The 17,738-nt window shown below is 43.6% G+C and overlaps 1 protein-coding gene and 1 pseudogene across 2 annotated transcripts in view; both read right to left on the reverse strand.

Annotated features, from left to right (window-relative positions):
* ASIC2 (acid sensing ion channel subunit 2) overlaps positions 1-17,738 on the reverse strand; it is a 929,683-nt gene that overhangs the window by 340,029 nt on the left and 571,916 nt on the right. The gene's annotated exons all lie outside the window — the stretch shown is intronic.
* On the reverse strand, positions 6,043-6,161 carry LOC118604703 (annotated as a pseudogene).

The raw sequence follows: 17,738 nt of genomic DNA on the forward strand, positions 1-17,738 counted from the left end.
CGAATGTGAAAACAGACTAATATTTTGGCCTATAAACACTTTCAAACAGAAAAGGGAAAAGAGACAGCGAAGTGTAATTGAAAGAACCCTGGTTTTAACCATGACAGACCTGGGTTCAAGGTCTGGGAAAACTGGGTTTCCTGCTCTGCCATTTCCTTGCCACGTGATCCAGTTAGCTAATTTCTCTGAGTATTAGTTTCCTCACTTGTATAATGTAAATAACAATACCTACTGTAGCAGATGGGAACAAAACAGGTAATAACAACAGCTGACACTGAGTACTTGCCGTGTGCTGGGCACGGGAATAAGAGTTCCGTGAAGAAGTCGGCTTAGAGAAAGGCTAGTAATTTAGTGCCCAAGGTCACTCAGTAATAAGTGGCTGAGCTGGGATTTGAACACAGACAATTTGATTCCAGTAGCTGTTCTAATAATTGCTATTTTATTCTGAATCTCTGAAAGCTGTGCTAGAGCTAGCAGGCACTCAAATAATGACAACCAGCTGTTATTATTAACTGTGTAACATCCTTGATTTATTTGGCTAACAGCCATTGATCATTTAAGACTCTCTCCATGTATTATATTTTCTTCTCATCCCTAGAAACAGCCTGGTGATACTCCCATGATGCATCACTCTGGGCAAGCATAGACCTGATTCTCCTAAAATTCTCAGCTTTATATTTTTTTCAAGTGATGAAGAAAAAAGGAAAAGTCCTATCAGGTTCCAGGAATATTAGTCAAAAATTAATCCAATAAAGTTGGTAATGAAACAATCTGATCAGAGAACAATTTGAATTGCAGGCCAGGAAAATTAGATCAGATAAATGATTTATTCTAAATGGATTTAATGCAAAATCATCAGGACCTGCAAGCTAATCAAGTCCAAAGACTTCTGGGAGCCAAACTGGAATTGGTTTAGCCTGGTAGACCTACAGTCTACAGTCAGGTCAACTTAGGTATTAAATCAAATATCAGGGTAGGGCAAGGAAGGTGCTGCCTGGCAACTTGGTTCATCAGAAGGTCCCTAATGGCATCTGGTGTTGGCATGATGACATCAGTTCCAAACCCTTCCTGTTAAAGTGGGATAGCAGTTAAGTCCAAACCCAGATCTCACCAGTTCAAGATGTGTGGCTCTAACCCGTTATAAGAACAATAACATGTGCACTGGCAGCCTCAGGAATAGCTTCCCACGAGCTTCCTTTCTTGCTCAGATCCTGGGCAGAGTTTAACATGCAGAAGGCACTGCCTGGGCCACTGCACATAAATCAATTTGACTGAGTTATGTTTTAAAAAAAGAGAAAATGGCGTAATTCAATAACCAACCTTTGTTTCATTTGTAGCTTCCCCTTTCTGTTTTGACTAATTTTCATTCCCTAACAAATGTCATGGCAATGTGATGCAGTGGCAGGAACACTAGGAAACAAGAAGACCCGGAGCCATCTTTGGGTTGTGGCCACAGGTTTTGGGGAGGACAGGATATTTCAGTGTAAAGTAAAGAAAAGCCAGATCAGAGTTTGAATATGGCTGTGGTACTTCTTAGCTATGTGAGTCCCATTTTGCTTGTCTTTAAAATGTGGGATAAACATTAACTTATAGGAACAAACCATTTGTAAGATAATGGTAGAATAGAACACTCAATTACAAAAATTGGTTAGTGCTTATTAGATGTCTGATAACACACTTACAATAACCAGCTTCTCTTTCTCCTCTCTTCATCAGTGTAACAATGCCTTTATTTTCCATACCCTGGGTGAAAACTGGAAATAAATAAACAGAAAAATTGATGAATATGGATGGATGGATGGATGGATGGATGGATGGGTGGATGGCTGGCTAGCAGGACCTGGGAGAAGTCCAGAAACTACAGAGCACCAAATCCATTTTTTCAGAACAACCAGTAATGCCTCCTTGATATCCCAGGGGGAAGGCAGCAGAGTGAGAAAGCCACACAAATCAGGGAGGAGTGAACGAAGAGAGTAGGAGATGAGAGAAGACAAGGAAAATGCCCGAGAAGATCAGTGAGCCCAGGGAAGACAGTGTATATGGAAAGTGCTGGTCCTGAATTCCATAAGCCATCAACACCAATATTCAGGGCATGGGTTCTTGAAGCGAAATGAGACATGTCTGCAGTCAGGTATCAGCATAGAAACTGAAGTGATCTCCAAGGAGCCAGCTGCCCTACGTGGACCGCTATCTTCCTCTCATTTAGAAGAAACGAGGGATCGAACTTAACACCTTGTCTGAGTAAACTCCAAGGCTAGCCCTAACCATAACCCTAACATTAACACTAAAATTAATGTCAGGAGTTTGGGCAGACTGGGGAAAAGTTGTAGAGATGCTCAAAGTCAACGTCAACCTTCTCTCAGCCATGGTCATGTACACCCATTCTTTTATAACCTCATTCCCCGTGAATTAACTCATCCATTTCAAATGAAATTGTGACTAGAAGATGAAAGTTTGTAGCAGACAGCAGTATTTTCTAAAGCTCTGATGAAAGATAAATTTTGAGGAGGAGATGGCAGAGGGAGCTAGACTATTTTCCTTATGCCTAGGGGGAAGGGTACAGGCCATAGAGCCTCAGCTGATAAACCTTAGGAATATAATTGAGTTGAGTTTTATGAACTGATTCTGAGTTGGGTTTTATGAACTGATCCTCCAGGATCCCATCCCAGTGTAGGTGACCTTCTGGCCAAGCTTGTTCTATTTTAGCACTGTTTTGCTCCATTCAGATCAGTCCAGTTTCCACTTGTCTAAATCTACCTAGTTCATCCAGTTCAGCCCAGCCTGCACCCATCCAAACAGCTCAGGGCAGTTTACTCTAGCACCACTCAGCAGAGCCCTATCTGTTCTGTGTAGTTACAATGACTTGGACATAACAGTTCACAACCACTGATGATGGACAGACATTGGCAAATGACTAACTTCAGGGTCAGCTTCAAAGATGATGATGTGGAAGCTCTCACAGGCAGACCTGAGGAACTGTACCCTCCTGAGACAGTCAGTAACGAGGAATTTAGCCCTGGTATTCTGAGCCTGGCTACTCTAAGCATTTCTTACAAGATTGCCCTATACAACAACTACAGGCAAACGTGATGAAGGGACACAACACCCAGAAACCACAGAGCTCTGGACCATGCAACTCAAAACAATGAGTACATAATTTTGTGCTTAATTGGATACTCTCTCATACTAGACCCTGGTCTAGATGAATAAGAGACATTAATGATTTAGAAACATATATGAAAGAGGGAAAATATTAATTGAAAGAACCCTAGTCTTTAGCTTATTGTTTTCATCTCTGAGTTGAGAAAAATATCAATAATCCAAGCTAGCTTCTGCATGTCAGTGTTTAAAACTACTGTTTTTGAGGAACACACTCAAGTGGGACTCAAGACCCCTAAGGAAGCACAAGTCCCTCCCTGTGCCTCTTACTCACCGCTAGCCTCCTTGCACATCCCCATCAGATCAGGCTGTGGTCAGTGTTTGTTTTTCAACACGAGAATTTCACGTTCATTCTTTCCTCCATCTATCACCCCCTTTTGCCAGTCTTAGACCCTTGTCTTTGTCAAGACATTTCCCTGAGTGGATTACCCTCTGGACATCCCTCCCTTGCTCCTTGCCTGATACATTACTGTATCATTTTTGAGGAACAGGTAAAGGTGTTCAGCCAGTACTTTTTCCTTTGCAGCTCGTCTTGGGCTGAGGATCGTTTTGTAAACACTGCAAGTTCAGGAGTTTCCTTTGTATCCAGCCAGTGATATCTAGGATTGAAGTGGATGACAGCAGATTCTTATAGAAACTGTCTGGCACAGAAATGTTCACAAAATATTTGTCGAATGAACGGGTGTGTGAATAAATGAAAGAATAGAAGAGTGAATAAACAAATGATGTCAATAAATGCATAAGAAAATAGAAGTAAGAATAACATTAGAATAAGTGAAAGGATATGTAAAAAATGAGTGAATGAATGAATGATACATGAATGATCACAGTCAAGTTGACTCTACAGACCACAATAAACATAGGCTCCTTCTCTAAGGTGGCCAGTATGGCCTGGGCTATTCTGTGAGGCCCTCACAGCAATCCTGCTCAGAATCTTCATTAGAATAGCAATTTTCCACCCTATTGTTTTTGGTTTGGATTGTATGATTGTTATCATTTGTCCTCAAATGATCAGAAAAACTTTGAGGTAGTTAAAAAGAGCTTCTCTAATTGTGAGTCCCCAAATGAATATCAGTGCAGCTGGGCCAGACTTCCAGAGCTGGTCTGTCATTATGTCAATCTGATGTTAATTATAATGGTAATTGGATGAAAGTTTTCAAAGGTCTCCCTCACTGGCCAACTGATGCTTTTGATTTTGGAGGGAGAGGAGCTGACAGGAAAGGAGAGGAAGGTACTCTGGGTTCTTCTAGGTCTGGAGATAACCCATGCATCTATTTGCTCTGGAGGGCTCACAGAGTCAGCAGGCATACTGGTTTCATTCTGAGTCAGTGGTTTATGAACCAAGGAGGCATTGGGGAGAAAAAGAGTAAGGAAGGAGAAGGATGAAGAGAAGGAGAAAAAGAGCCTTAGCATTTATTGCCCTAGATTTGAGGTCTGGCTTTACCCTATACTCATTGTATGATTTTGACCAAGTCTCTGGGCTGCTGTGAGCCTCAGTTTCCTCACCTGTGAAATGGGCTAATGATGTCCACTTTAACTACAGTGTCTCTGTGTAAGTCAAATGAGATACAAGTGAAACCACTTCACCAACTCTAGGATGCAATATAGAAAGGAGATCAAATTCATTAGTTACTGTCCAAGGTGGTTTGTTTAAGGCTTGCATGGACCTGTGAGTGCCATGACTTGATTTGAAGTTCAATAAAATACAAACAAAACCCTAAGCTGCATTCAGGCACTGGCTCCTCCTGCTTCTTCCTTTTTTGAAAGATGCCTTTATTTTTTATGGCTATATAATATTCCATTATACAAATATGTCATAACTTATTTATTCAGTTCCCCATCTAGATTGTTTCCAGCCTTATGCTAGTATAGACAATAAGGCCATAAATATCCTGGTATACACGTTTCCCTCAAATCTTTAGGCTATATCACTAGAAGTAGAATTGCTAGGTCAAAGGATATGTGCATTTGAAATTCTGACATATTAGCAAATTTTGCTACATGGAGGCCCTGCCAGTTAACCAGAAGGAGAACTTATATTTTTGTACTTGATTGGAGCCAAATAGTAATAAAATGAAGCTCTGGGGTGGATGTCTCAACAGGCTTGTCATTTTTGATTCAGTCAGCCCAAGCCTTGGTCGGGCCACTTTTCAGCCCTCCATGGTCCTATTGCTTTCTCCCAGGCTGAAAAGAAATGAGCAGGAGCTCATGCGTGGCTGCCCAGCCCCACACAGATCCCACAGCCTTTGTGGTCCTGGCATGCTGTTGACAGCCTGAGTGCCAGTAATGATGATCCTGATCTCTCATACTGTGGTTCATGGTAACTGTAGAGAGGAAGGAAAAGGGGAGCACTCACTTATCGAGAGCCTCTATGGGCCAGGCACTGAGCTAAGCATTTCCCTACTACAATGGTCTTCAAAGTCAACATTAATCTTTCTTTACAGAAGGTCAGATCATTTGCCCAAGGTCAGAAGGCGAGGAAGAGGTAGAGTCAGAATTAAAATCTCAATAAGGATAAGCTATGAAATATCCATTAGGTAGAGCAAAGGTTCTCTGTTTTTTCTGTGGTCTCTGGGCTGGTTATAGGGCATATCTCTGGGGATGGGGTGGTTAGTGTAGGCCTAGAGGAAGGCTGCCTGGGTCATCTTTGCTGCTTCTGGGAGCGTGAGGAGAGTAACACAAAGACGGAGAGAAGTGGTATCTTGTGATAGGTCCAAATCCAGAGAGTTGTAAGGAATCATAATATGTATGTATGTATGTATGTATGTATGTATGTATGTATGTTTGTACTTATTTATTTTTTTAGGCGAGGCAACCCTTGGTTGACCTCACAGATTGCAAAGACCTTGTCAGCTTACAATCCCTTATTTATTTATTTTTTTCTGCCTACAGCACCTGGTCTTCCTAGGTGGTCTCCCATCCAAGTACTAACCAGGCTTGACCCTGCTTAGCTTTCGAGATAAGATGGGATTGGGCTTGTTAAGGGTAGCATGGCCGTAGACTACAAATTTGGATTTAAAAAATGGGTTCTAGGCAGCTGGCACTAGGCCAAGAATTGAGGCTGTGAGAGGGACCAGGGGACGATGAGGCAGCCAAAAGCTGCTAGAGGTGAAGGCAGTGGATAAAGAGCCCCTACACACTTGCTGCCTTCATCATAGTATCAGATAAGGTGCTATGGGCAAGTTGCCCTCTTTTTGTACTTGTTCCCCATGCGATGCTTCTTAAAGGCACTTGGCTTCTGAGGTCAGAGTTCAAGGGCAGGGTTCTCCAGAGATGAGAACATAGGAGGTATGCAATTAGGGAATGCCATGCTGTCTGTCCCCTGATGTTCTATGTTTCTGAGGTTCTCAAAGTCAAGTGAAGTGGGACATAGCCCCCAAAGTAGGAGCTCTGACTCAGGGTTAAGATCCTTAATGTTCTCACCCAAGACTGAATGCTTCAATAGGAAAGAGGAATTAGCAAATTTATTCATTAAAGGCCCATTGACACTTCTATTATAAAGACGAATCATTTGTTTTTATTGAGATCTGCTCCCTTGATTAAAGCCATTAGTGCCAATGAGTAACCATGGATCAATCAACATGCCTTCTTAAATGTCCCCAATTTGGTCCTAATTGCAGCATGAATCCACTCAGTTTTACCCTTTAAGTATCTCTCCAAGCTACCCACATATCTCTCCATCCATAGCTGCCACTCTGCTGGGAATGCCATCCCCCAAGACATTCCTCACTAGGACTGCTCTGATAGCCTCCGGGCTGGACTCTGTATTACCTCTTAGCCAGCTAAAGCCTTGCCTGGGCCTATTTCGCCTCCCTAACATCATCTTGTGCCAAACTCACTCCCTTGGTTTGGTTCTTCATACACATCTACTCCCTTCTGCTGCAGATTTCACCCGCTATGCCTCTGGCCTCTGTCCTTGACCCACTCTTCCCCAGCCTCCTTAGATCTCACTCAATCTTCAGCTCTCAGCCCAAATGTCATTCCTCAGCAAAGCCTTTCATTCCCCTCATTCTCAAACTGGTTCAGGCCCCACATACTGTACACTCTCTTAGCGTCCTGGCCCATTTCTTCTCGGCACTGGCCCAGTTTATTTTGATCATTTGACTTTTGCCCATCTCTCCCTAGCAGGTAAGCTCTACAGAGGCAGAACCCACTCCATTGTATTCACACTTGGTTTAAGGGGGAGGACAAGGGTGAAGCAACACTTAAGGAGGCCCTCACTCTCAGGCTGACCTTGAGCTTGTGCAATATGACTGCCTCCCAAATCTTGCTCCCAGGACATGTCACTCACCCATCCTAGTCCTGCGACTGCTTGGTTCTCCAACACCCAGCCTGAGACCCTGAATGTGGAAGGTACACACAACAGATGCTTCTAGAATGAGGACATTGGAGGTAGGAAGGTGCAAGAAAGGAAGCTAGTTGTGGGGCCATGTCTGAGGCAGAGGAGGGCATTGAAAAGGTTAAACCATCAATAGCAGACAGAAGACTGGAGGGATCAGTCCTATGACAATCTAGTGGGTAGAGAAGAGAGGACACAGGGACAGTTTGGATGTGAGGGATGAGGAAGGGCGTGATTTTCTAAGTTGGGGGGCTGACAACGCCCATGGGCAGGAGGAGGAGGGAGAGAAGAAAAAGGAGGTGGCATGAAGTCCTGGGTAGGATGAAGTTGAGCAGGCCCCCAGCTGGAATTATTCCTTTAGGCTCACACCTCAGCTCATTTGGGACCTCACTGGGGAGGGATGAGTCTGCCTTGTGGGGCTCTTTCTTAGTTGCGGCTAGGCCTCACATGCCCTGAGGCCATTGAGAATTTGAGGGCAGGCACTCTAGAGTCTTCCCAGGACACCTGGGTCCTTAACAAAGTCCATTTACACCAAGAATGCCAAACACATTTCTCTTTTAAATTTTAATTTGGTTCTGTCACTGATATCCTATACAGCCCCACTCTTCTCTCAAAATGACATATAATATTCCTGGATATACGGTGACATCGAACAGATTCCAAAGAGTTTCTTTGTCTCTTCTGGACCTTCTTCAATGTCCATCTTTCTTCCTCTCTAACCTTTCATCAGGACATGTAGTTTCCCAACCAGGCTACATCTAGATCTGATGCCTTCCTGGCATGTTGGTGAGATATTCTGATTTGTGCTCCCAGCATTCCCCTCACAGCTCATGGAAGGCGTTTAGATCACCTGCTGGGGACTTGGGGTTAAGTTTCAGCCTTCCCCTTAACTGCACTGATTTACTCTGTGACTTTAGTCACTTATCCTCTCTGGGGCTCAGCTATAACAGGACAGGCTTGGAGTAGAAAATGTAATAGTCTTCCTGAACTTTCATTTGAAGGTCCTTGTATTTTTTTTTCTTCTGAAAGAGCAAGAGTGAGAAAGGGAAAGAAAGGCACACACACATATATACACACAATAGAGAGAGAGGATTCATTCAGTAGAAGATCACCCAGTCCCTCTTATTGCCCACTGACCTCATGTCTACAGTAGCCTGTCACTGTGTTGGGAACTGTAGGATGCTTCCCATTACATTCCAGAGGGAAATACGGAGGCAGAAATCAAGAGACAGAGAAAGAGGGAGAGACAGAGAGATACTTAAGTAAAGAATAACAGATCAGAGAGAGAAAGGTGGGTGAAAAAGACAGATTCTGATCACATTTTGTGTCCATGACACTGAGTTTGAACATCATTTAGGGAGCTGACCAAAAGTTCACGATACTTGAAGACTGTGCTCCTTCCTGTTCCAGCTGGAACCTGTGTGGGACCTGTGGAGTAAGCTACATTAGATAAGGAAAATTATTTCCACAGTGACTAAGTCCAATTCTAGCTAATGAGCAGAGCAGGGAGTAGTCCATGCATTTCTATCTGGCAGAACCTCCGGGCTCACTGCCGTTGAGCCCAGCTCCCTGGTCCAACTCATGCCTGCATTTTGAGATGTTGTTGTTCTTGAGGTAACTCATACCCATTTTATGAGGCCAAAATCAAGGCAGGACTTCAAAGTCTTCATAGAACAAATAGATGAATAGATGAAGCTCGGACCATTCGTTATAGTGGCGGACATGCTCACTTATCCTTTTTCCCATTTTCACTCCAGGGTTCTTGCCAGTGAATAACTAGCTCTTAGCATGGCCAGTCTTTTCCACTTTATCCCATGGGCTTTCGTCTTTGCTGTTTGATTATTCTGTTTTAATTTTTGAGGGCCTGGTGACTCCTAGAGGACAGCCTCCCACAGGGTGATGGGAGTTAGAAACTAAGCCAGACTTTGGAGCCTGGGAGGAGCTGCTAATTACTGCAGGTGCCCGTCAGTGTGTCCCACTGGGGATTTTTCCCACACAGGCAGCTGAGGATAGCGTGGCTGTGCAGTTGCAGGAAGATGGCAATGGCATTTTAATAGCTGGGGGCCCCCTCATTCGTCTGCGCATGCTGAGTTTATTTTGTCATTTGTCAAATTCTGACTCTAGGGGACCTAGAGTTCGGAGTGGTTCGGGCTTCAAGATTGATGATCCAAGTGAATGACAGGCCCCCCCCCGCCCCCCCGCCCTTCTCCTCTAAATAGTCAACACTGCCAATAGCAAACACCACAGTCCACTCATCTCTGAAAGGCCCATTTCTCCACCTCTGCTGAGGCCGGAGATAAAATATTTATTTGTGATCTAACCAATACACCACAGCGGTATCCTTGCCTGTGTTAGACAATGAGCGAGCTTCTAAATGAGCAGGCCGCTTGATGACTCAACCCTGGTTCTGCTTTGCTAAAGGGAGGAAAGAAAGAGAAAAAAAATATTTCAGGTCTCTATTTGGAGAATGATATTCCCTGGATGGAGAATAGCTCTCTATTGGACTACACAATTCCTCTAACTGCCACAGATAGACCTCGAACACACTCAGGCTTGAGCTGAGTACTAAAAAAGAAGGGTGTTTGATGGCATACAACGTGATTTTCTAGGCTGAAAGGAACATTTAATCTTTAATTCTCAAAGGCTGTGAAATCTCAAAATTCACTCAACCCAAACCTCTAGTTTTTGAATCCTGCCAGAACATTTCCCCCTATATTTGAATGCTTCCGGTGATGGGGAAATCATGACTTCCCAAGGCAGATGGTTCCCTATTTGAAATAATCTGCCTATCGATAGGATTGCATATGTTCAATTGACATCTGTCTTTCTCTAGCATCATTTCACTTTCAAAATTAGCCTTGGAAACTCACAGAATCCATCCATTCCCTCTTCTCCATAATGGGCTTCTGCAGAGAAAGTAACCTGTCCTCTTTGAGGCTTCTTTCCTCCAGCCCAAGTGTCCTCGGTGAGATTTTTCATGCTAGGCACTGGGTATACAGAGATAATTAAGTCTAGTGAAATCAGGAGCATTGACCTCAAAAGGTACACTTTCAAATTCCTTCACCATGATGGTTGCTGAGAACAGGGCCCACCCATGTCCATGCCAACATTTCTCCCTCTCTGCTCCTTCCCTTTCTAACTTACACCCAAGAAGGTAGAGTTGACAGTTCAGAGTCCAGAATACTCACTGGGCCATGTTTGACTAGAGGATAGGGCCACTGTGGGTGAAGAGTTCGCACTATTGTGTAATCTCCTCTTTGCAGTCCAGCCACGAGGCAGTAAAGAGAACAGGCAGGGCAGACTTCTCAGAGCAGGCTCAACCATGTTCCTCTGGTCTACCTCTTCTGTGCCTACAGCGATGTCAAGCCTACTTTGCTGACTCAGCCATGTTAGAATAAAAAATTATTGGCACGAGTATGTGTGTGTGTGTGTGTGTGATGTGTGTGTGTGTGATGTGTGTGTGTGTGTGAGAGAGAGAGAGAGAGAGAATGAATGAGAGAGAACACAGGCATGACTAACTAGAGAAGTAGAGAAGTCCTATGTCAGGAGAACTGGGGACTCTCCCAGCTCTGAAAACAATGTTCCTTGCTTATCTTGCTATTCTTCTTTGGGAGTAACTCCCTAGTTTGAAACCCCACAGTGCAGAAGGATGTCAGGAGGATAGAATTCAGGAATTCCTGGCTCTTGAAATGTGACATCTAGAACTAAACTGAGCACCTACCTTAGAAAACAAAGATGTAAAAAAGAAAGAGACATCAGAGACAGAGGGGGCTGGTGCCTTGCCTGCAAGAGAATTGGGAAGCGCTGTTTGCAGCCATTGGTCTCTCTCCTCCTTGCCCTGGAGGGAGTGGCTAAGATGAGTGGTAACTGTGCTGAGTCTCCTCCCTATCTTGATATTAATCTATGAACAATGATGGAGGCAACTCAGAAAGACTGAATAGGGTATGCTCAAAGAAATAATGTCAACAGGTTCACCTGCTGAGGTGAGGCACTTGTTCATTGGAGGGATGAGTAATTTGTCTAATACCATGCTGTGGCAGCACAAAGCTGGTTGGCTCTGTCACCTTCTGGTCACTTGGTGGAATAATGGTTAAAATAATGACAGCAGTTTCTAATGCCAGAAAAGGCAGAAGTGAGCAATGGGTAAAAAAGAAGAAGTAGATAAAGACTGCTAGAGAGAGGACAGCATTCAAGGTTCTATGCATTTAGAAGAAAATGTAGCAATATCTATCAAAGTTAAAAACATGCCTACTCTTTGAGACAAATTCTATGGTTAGGTTTGTTTTCCTACTGATAGACTTGTATATGTGGGCAAAGATGTATGTATGTGGATATATTGCCACATTCTTGGAAATATCCAAGACCTAACCATGATCCATCTATATGATGGACTACCATGCAGCCTTGAAGAGGAATGGGGTTGATTTAGTTCTGCTGAGATGGAGCTGTGTTTGAGACATATTAAGAAAGAAACCTTACAGAACAGTGTGCTTCCATTTGTGCAAAATAAAAAGTCTCTTCACAGACATATGTGCTTGTGTATGTGTAGATTATTTCTGGAAGGATAAAAAAAAATTGGTAATATACTTACTTGTGGTTGGGAGCGGTGGTGAGAGAATAATGAATAGGAAGGAGGGAGGACTACTTTTCTTTCTATACAGTTTTGCATCATTTAAGCTCATTATCATAAGCTTATATTCTATTTCCAAGAAAAATAGTTTATAATAAAAAGGAAGCATACGTCTTCTGCACATCTGCCAAATGCTGTGCTTCTCAGGACTCAGATATTTATTGAACACCCAACGTTTGCAGGATACTGTGCTATCCCAATTGGGGAAGGAAATAAAAGAGATACAGTTCATGCTTTCAGGGAACCTACTGTCCAGGTGGGGAGAAAAATGTGCTCATGTATTTATTCTACAAGTTGGAGGGAAAATTTAATCTTGACTAGGAAACTAGAGATTTTATATAACTGGCTAGTAAATTATTGACAGCAGAATTATGAGACCTGAAGATGAATGAATGGGGTACGGAATTCCAGGTGGAGAGAACATGAACCAAAGATATGGAATGGGCGATGAAAAATCATATTGTGTTGCCTTACGTTTACCTCCTGTTTTCCTTGCTGTACTATCAGAAATACTTTCTTTTGGGTTAAGGTATTGTTTGCTGTCAAGATTCTTTGTGAGAATGCAGATACTTCCTTTTGATTGAGATATGAGGGGATGGATTCATTATTCAGTAGGGGTGCTAGTAAACCAGCTCTTTCTTACAAAAAAGGACTGGATTTTAGCATTCGTCAATTTCCATGATGTAGATACTCCCACTGTGGCTGATTTCAAGCTACCGGTACAGAACAGGAGTTGGGAAGCAACATACTTAATGGATTCTCTTAAAGCTGAAAGAGCTGACTCCAGCAGGCCACTGGATAAATTAGAATCCCAGAATATCAGAGGTAAAAGGAAATTAAAGAGATTTAAAATGGACCTTGACTACACATGAGGAAATTAAGGTGTTTGCACAATGTCAGAAGAAGTGGCAGATTTGGGACATTATCTTCCAGCTCTTAGTTTAGTGAAATATCCACTTTTCCTTGGAAATCACTAATATAATAAAGAAGATGGAACCACGTGATTCTGATGGAACAAGAGGTTATAAAGAAAAGCAGAGACATTTTTCCAAAAGAGCAGAGGTGGGTAGAGTTCCAGGAAGGTTCTCTGTGCTGAGGAGTACATGAAAGGATCTCAACAGTGAGGAAAAGGCAGAGTCAGAAGAGATTTTAGGAAGAGGACTTGGAAGACAAAATTCCCAACTGCACAGTTTTGTTCAGGATTAACTTTTCTTCCTGGAACAGGAACAGAATGAGTTGACCTGATACGTGGAAAAGAAAAACATGCTAGTCCCATCATGTCCTTGATGGTGTGTGTGCACTTGGGCAAGTCATTTCTGCTCTTAAAGAGTCAGAGCCTTTCTCCTTAAAGTGGGACTAGAGGATGAAGGTTAGCAGATGATTTCCCAGGACTCTTCCAGCATGACAGTCTATGCGCGTGTGAATCAGTGAAGAAGACCCAACAGCCATCGATGTTGGGAGAGAGCCTGGTGGAGCAAAGTGGGTTTATTTATTTATACCCAATTTGAGATAGACAAAGAGAAATCAGAGCAGCGGAAGGCAAAAGTGAGGCTGGGGAGTGGAAGATGGACTAATGACAATGGGACAGACTCTTCTTTATTACATCACACATTTAAAAATACGTGACAACGCATGCTGAAGAAAGCTTTTCAGCGGGGAGCCTTTACCTTCAGGGCGAAGTCCAAATTCTTTGGCATGCCCATAGGGACTTCCATTTTTTTCCCTTGCCTATTTTTTCATTCTTTTCTTCCGAGTACCCTAACCCACACCTACAACACCCAGGTAAAGATTGAGGAGCTCACACTGCTTGCTGACACTCTGCAGGTTTGGCGCCTCACCCTTTGCAGAGACATCCCCATGAAATGCTCTTCCCCATCATATCTGCCCTGCCTCCAGATAGAGATAAATCACTTCTCCCCCAACACAGCAGCTGTTTCCATATGGATGCCATTTCAATGGCAATAGGGCAATTTCATTGCAAGTTTCCGTACCCCACCCCTGCACCCTGCCCCATTTCCCTGTGAGCCTTGCAAGAACAGGAAACTTCGATCTTGGTTACTGAGGAGGGGAGGATGACAACATGTTGGAAACTGGTCGCAGACTCCTAGACACAGTAAATCTGGGTGGAGAGAAGGGAAAAAATGGCTCCTGTAACACCCCCCCTCCCACCCTCCAACCCCTCATCCCCCACCCTGCCGCGCCCCACCCAAGCTACCCTGGGAGAGAGAGAGCTGAGTGTGCCAGCCCCATGCAGACTTTTGCTGAAGGCCACTGGGAGTGCTATTCTGCCAAACCCCTCTCACACTGTTTTTAGCTGAGCCCCTGAGGAAAATTGAGTGAAGCTCCCAGAGAGGCAGAAGGGTTGTAATGCTATTGTAGAGTGAGGTAAATAAAAACTTTGTTCAAGGCAACGCCATGCCAGACTCCACTAAAGTTATTCTAACTCTCTGGAGAGCTAGAGAGGAGGATCTTTCTTTAGCTCCCATGCAAATCTATCCCACTGCTAAAAGCTAATGTGATGCTGTGACATGCCACTCAGATGCCCCTTCAGCACTGAAGGGCTTCCTCCCTGACCTTCCTTTCCCTTCCATAGGTGTTGATCTCCAGACCATGCCCTAATAAACTTCCTGCATGCTGATCTCCATCCCAGAGTTTACTTCCTGAGAAACTCAACCTACAAGGATAATATCAGCCTGCTGTTAAAAGGCTGTTTATATTAGCAGACTGGTCAGTTGGTAGGCTTGGGTGATGATCTTTTGGGATGGTGGTAGGAATTGAGACTACAGGCAGGAGGGTGCAGATGTCATCAGAGTGGTACTTAGCCCTAGCCACCAAACAGAAACCGGCCACTGTCATGTAGGATAATTTTAGCAGCACTGAGAGTGGGTCACACTTCTGATATCACACTGGTAGGGGCTCTCACTAGCATGGTGCTATTCTACAGGGTGCTATCAATCATGGCTGCATATCAGATTCACTACAAAAATACTAATTCTAGGACTTGACCTTAAGAGATTGTGATTTAATTGGTCTGCAGTAAGGCCTGGGCCTTTGTATGTTTAAAATGCTCACTGGGGATTTCTAATGTGCAGCTACAGTTGAGAAATACTAATATGGTGGAAAGAAGAAAAGCCCTGGAATCAGACAGAGTTGGGACTGGATTCTGGTCCACTAGTGCCTGCAACTGCAGGGTGTAATTAATTTTTTCAGCTTCTATTTCTCATTTGTAAAATCACATAAATCATATATATTTCATGGACATATCATAAGGGCAACATGTGAATAGTCATAATAATAATCATGATGAGAGCCTTCAATTTACTATCATCGCAATCCTACTTATTCCTCTTTATATTCTACTTGGCCTTTTGCTCCTTCTTCTTTGGAGTATAGTGCCCTACGGTAGATCTGCCTTCTTTAACCCTTGCCTCATTGTTGGGGAGACCTATCTCCTTATCTCGACTGTAGTTACCTAAGTCCAGCGAACTGTGGCTGCAGCAGCTAAATGGAAAACCAATGCCTCTCCTGGAGTTGACCAGATGACCTAATGTTGACATACATGATTACACCCCTGTTCACTCCTAGAACAGCACATGTAGCAGTTTAATCCTTCAAGACGACAGTGGTAGGTGTGTGGCTGCTGTGTAGAAAACTAAGCAGGACAGGTTTTACTCATACAAGGACAGCAGTAAGGCCCAGAATACTTAAACGACTTCCTCCGAATTGCACCAGTTACAATGTGGCTTTGGACAAGTTCTTTCTCTTCTCTGTGCCTCAGTTTCCTGCTCTGTAAAATATGAGTGGCTTATCTGGATAAATGACAATTGTATTTCGTTTGTTGCTGCTGGTTCTGCAACACTCTTCCCCCCAGGATATGCCTTGGGGGAATGACATCATCTCCACCTTTCCCACAAAGGCGCCAGTGCCAAAGGTCAGAGCAAGGGACCTGAGAGTCTGCCCTGGCTGCCGCCCACCCTTTCCCCACCTCCCAAGTGTTGTAAGTTTCCCCATTTCTCCTCCTGCCATCTGGAACTTTAAATAGCATGTGGCTGCTAGAAGTTGTAATTAAATAATGTCCAGCCATCAGAAAAGCTGTTATAAATGATCCTTTTGTCTGCACCACTGTCTGGAAAGTCAGGAAGGAGAGGAACCGGAGGGTTATAAATATGAAGGGCAGAAATTCCATGGGAAACCTGGAGGCAACAGCTTTTAGGGACCTTCGAAACCACTGGAGATTGTTCTGTTTTGTTTTCTTTTAAATGTGTAATTATCCTATGGCAAAGCTCCTTGCCCTGGTTCTGTGACTGGATTTGCACATGAGGTCACCTGAGGAAGCTGGTGTCCTTATCTAGAGCTGGTTCTCTTAGTCTGCACTCAGTCTCTCCTCTTAAAATTCAGACAGAAAAGTCAAAGGGGTAGGGTGAATGCTAGCAATCCAGACACAGTGCTGATGAACTTTATGTTCTCCCTCCTTTCCTTTCTTCTTCCCATCCTTTCTCTCTCTTTTTCAACAAATACTCTCTATTATGTTTGAGAGTTCCTTGTAAATGAGGAATATGAAGAAATACGCATTTATTGAGCATGTATTTAGTGTTAGACACTTTATGTAAATTACTCTATTTAGTTATTATCACATGCAAGGAGATAATTATTATAAAACTCAATATTGTAGATAAGGACACTGAGTCTCTTTCATATTTAACAACTTTCCCAGTTCACATAGCCAGTAATTAAAAGGTTGGGAATTAGCATTCCATTAGGTGGTAAACTCTGTCAGGGCAGAGGCTGCATATCTTTTGTGTTCTGTCTTGCTAGAGTGCAGCATGGAACCTGGCACATAGGGAGTTTGAGAAATACTTATGGAAGGAGGTAAGGAAGGGGGAGGATGAAGAGGGAAGCAACTCGGTTCTTTAAGACCTCAAAGCCAGTGATCTTTCTATTAATTCACGTTAATAGAAAGTACAAACAGGCAGGCATGTATCAGAGAAACTTATAAAATACTTGGGGGAAAGGAGTTGTTAAAAATATGGGCAAAAAATGACATGATTAGAAAGCAGATAGTTGGTTTCAAGAGTCGTAGAGGAGGTGGAGCCAAATTGCTTTGAGTATTCAGAGGAGAAAGAGATAACTTCCAGTTGCAGGAATGGGGGGGGGGGTTGCTTCATGGAGGAGGCAGAATTTGAGTCTTGGAGGATGAGTAGGATATAGACCTGAAGAGATGGAGGACAAGGAAGCCTGATCAGACAGAGGGATGGGGGAAAATCAGAAATAACCTACCAAGGAGGGACCCGGATTAGAACGTGAGCTTGCATAATGTGCTGATGAGGTTCCTGGGGATTAATCTGGCAATGCAGCGCACTTCCTGTGGGTGAGAGATGCTCAGGGTAAAGGCAATTCAGCCTGAGTGAGCCCAAGTCTATGAGTAAGTGTGTGTGTGTGTGTGCGTGCGTGCGTGCGCGCGCATGCGTGCATGTGTGTGTCCACATGCGCATGCACACATATGCTGAGGTGGATGGTTAGAACTTTCTTTTGGGCTTAGGTGCCATGAGGCCCAAGTAGAAATCTGTCTATGCTTCCTGGTTGGGTCTGTCATGTTCATGTCTGCCATTA

The sequence above is a fragment of the Rousettus aegyptiacus genome, unplaced genomic scaffold, assembly GCF_014176215.1.
Source record: "Rousettus aegyptiacus isolate mRouAeg1 unplaced genomic scaffold, mRouAeg1.p scaffold_m13_p_6, whole genome shotgun sequence".
Classification (NCBI taxonomy): Eukaryota; Metazoa; Chordata; class Mammalia; order Chiroptera; family Pteropodidae; genus Rousettus; species Rousettus aegyptiacus.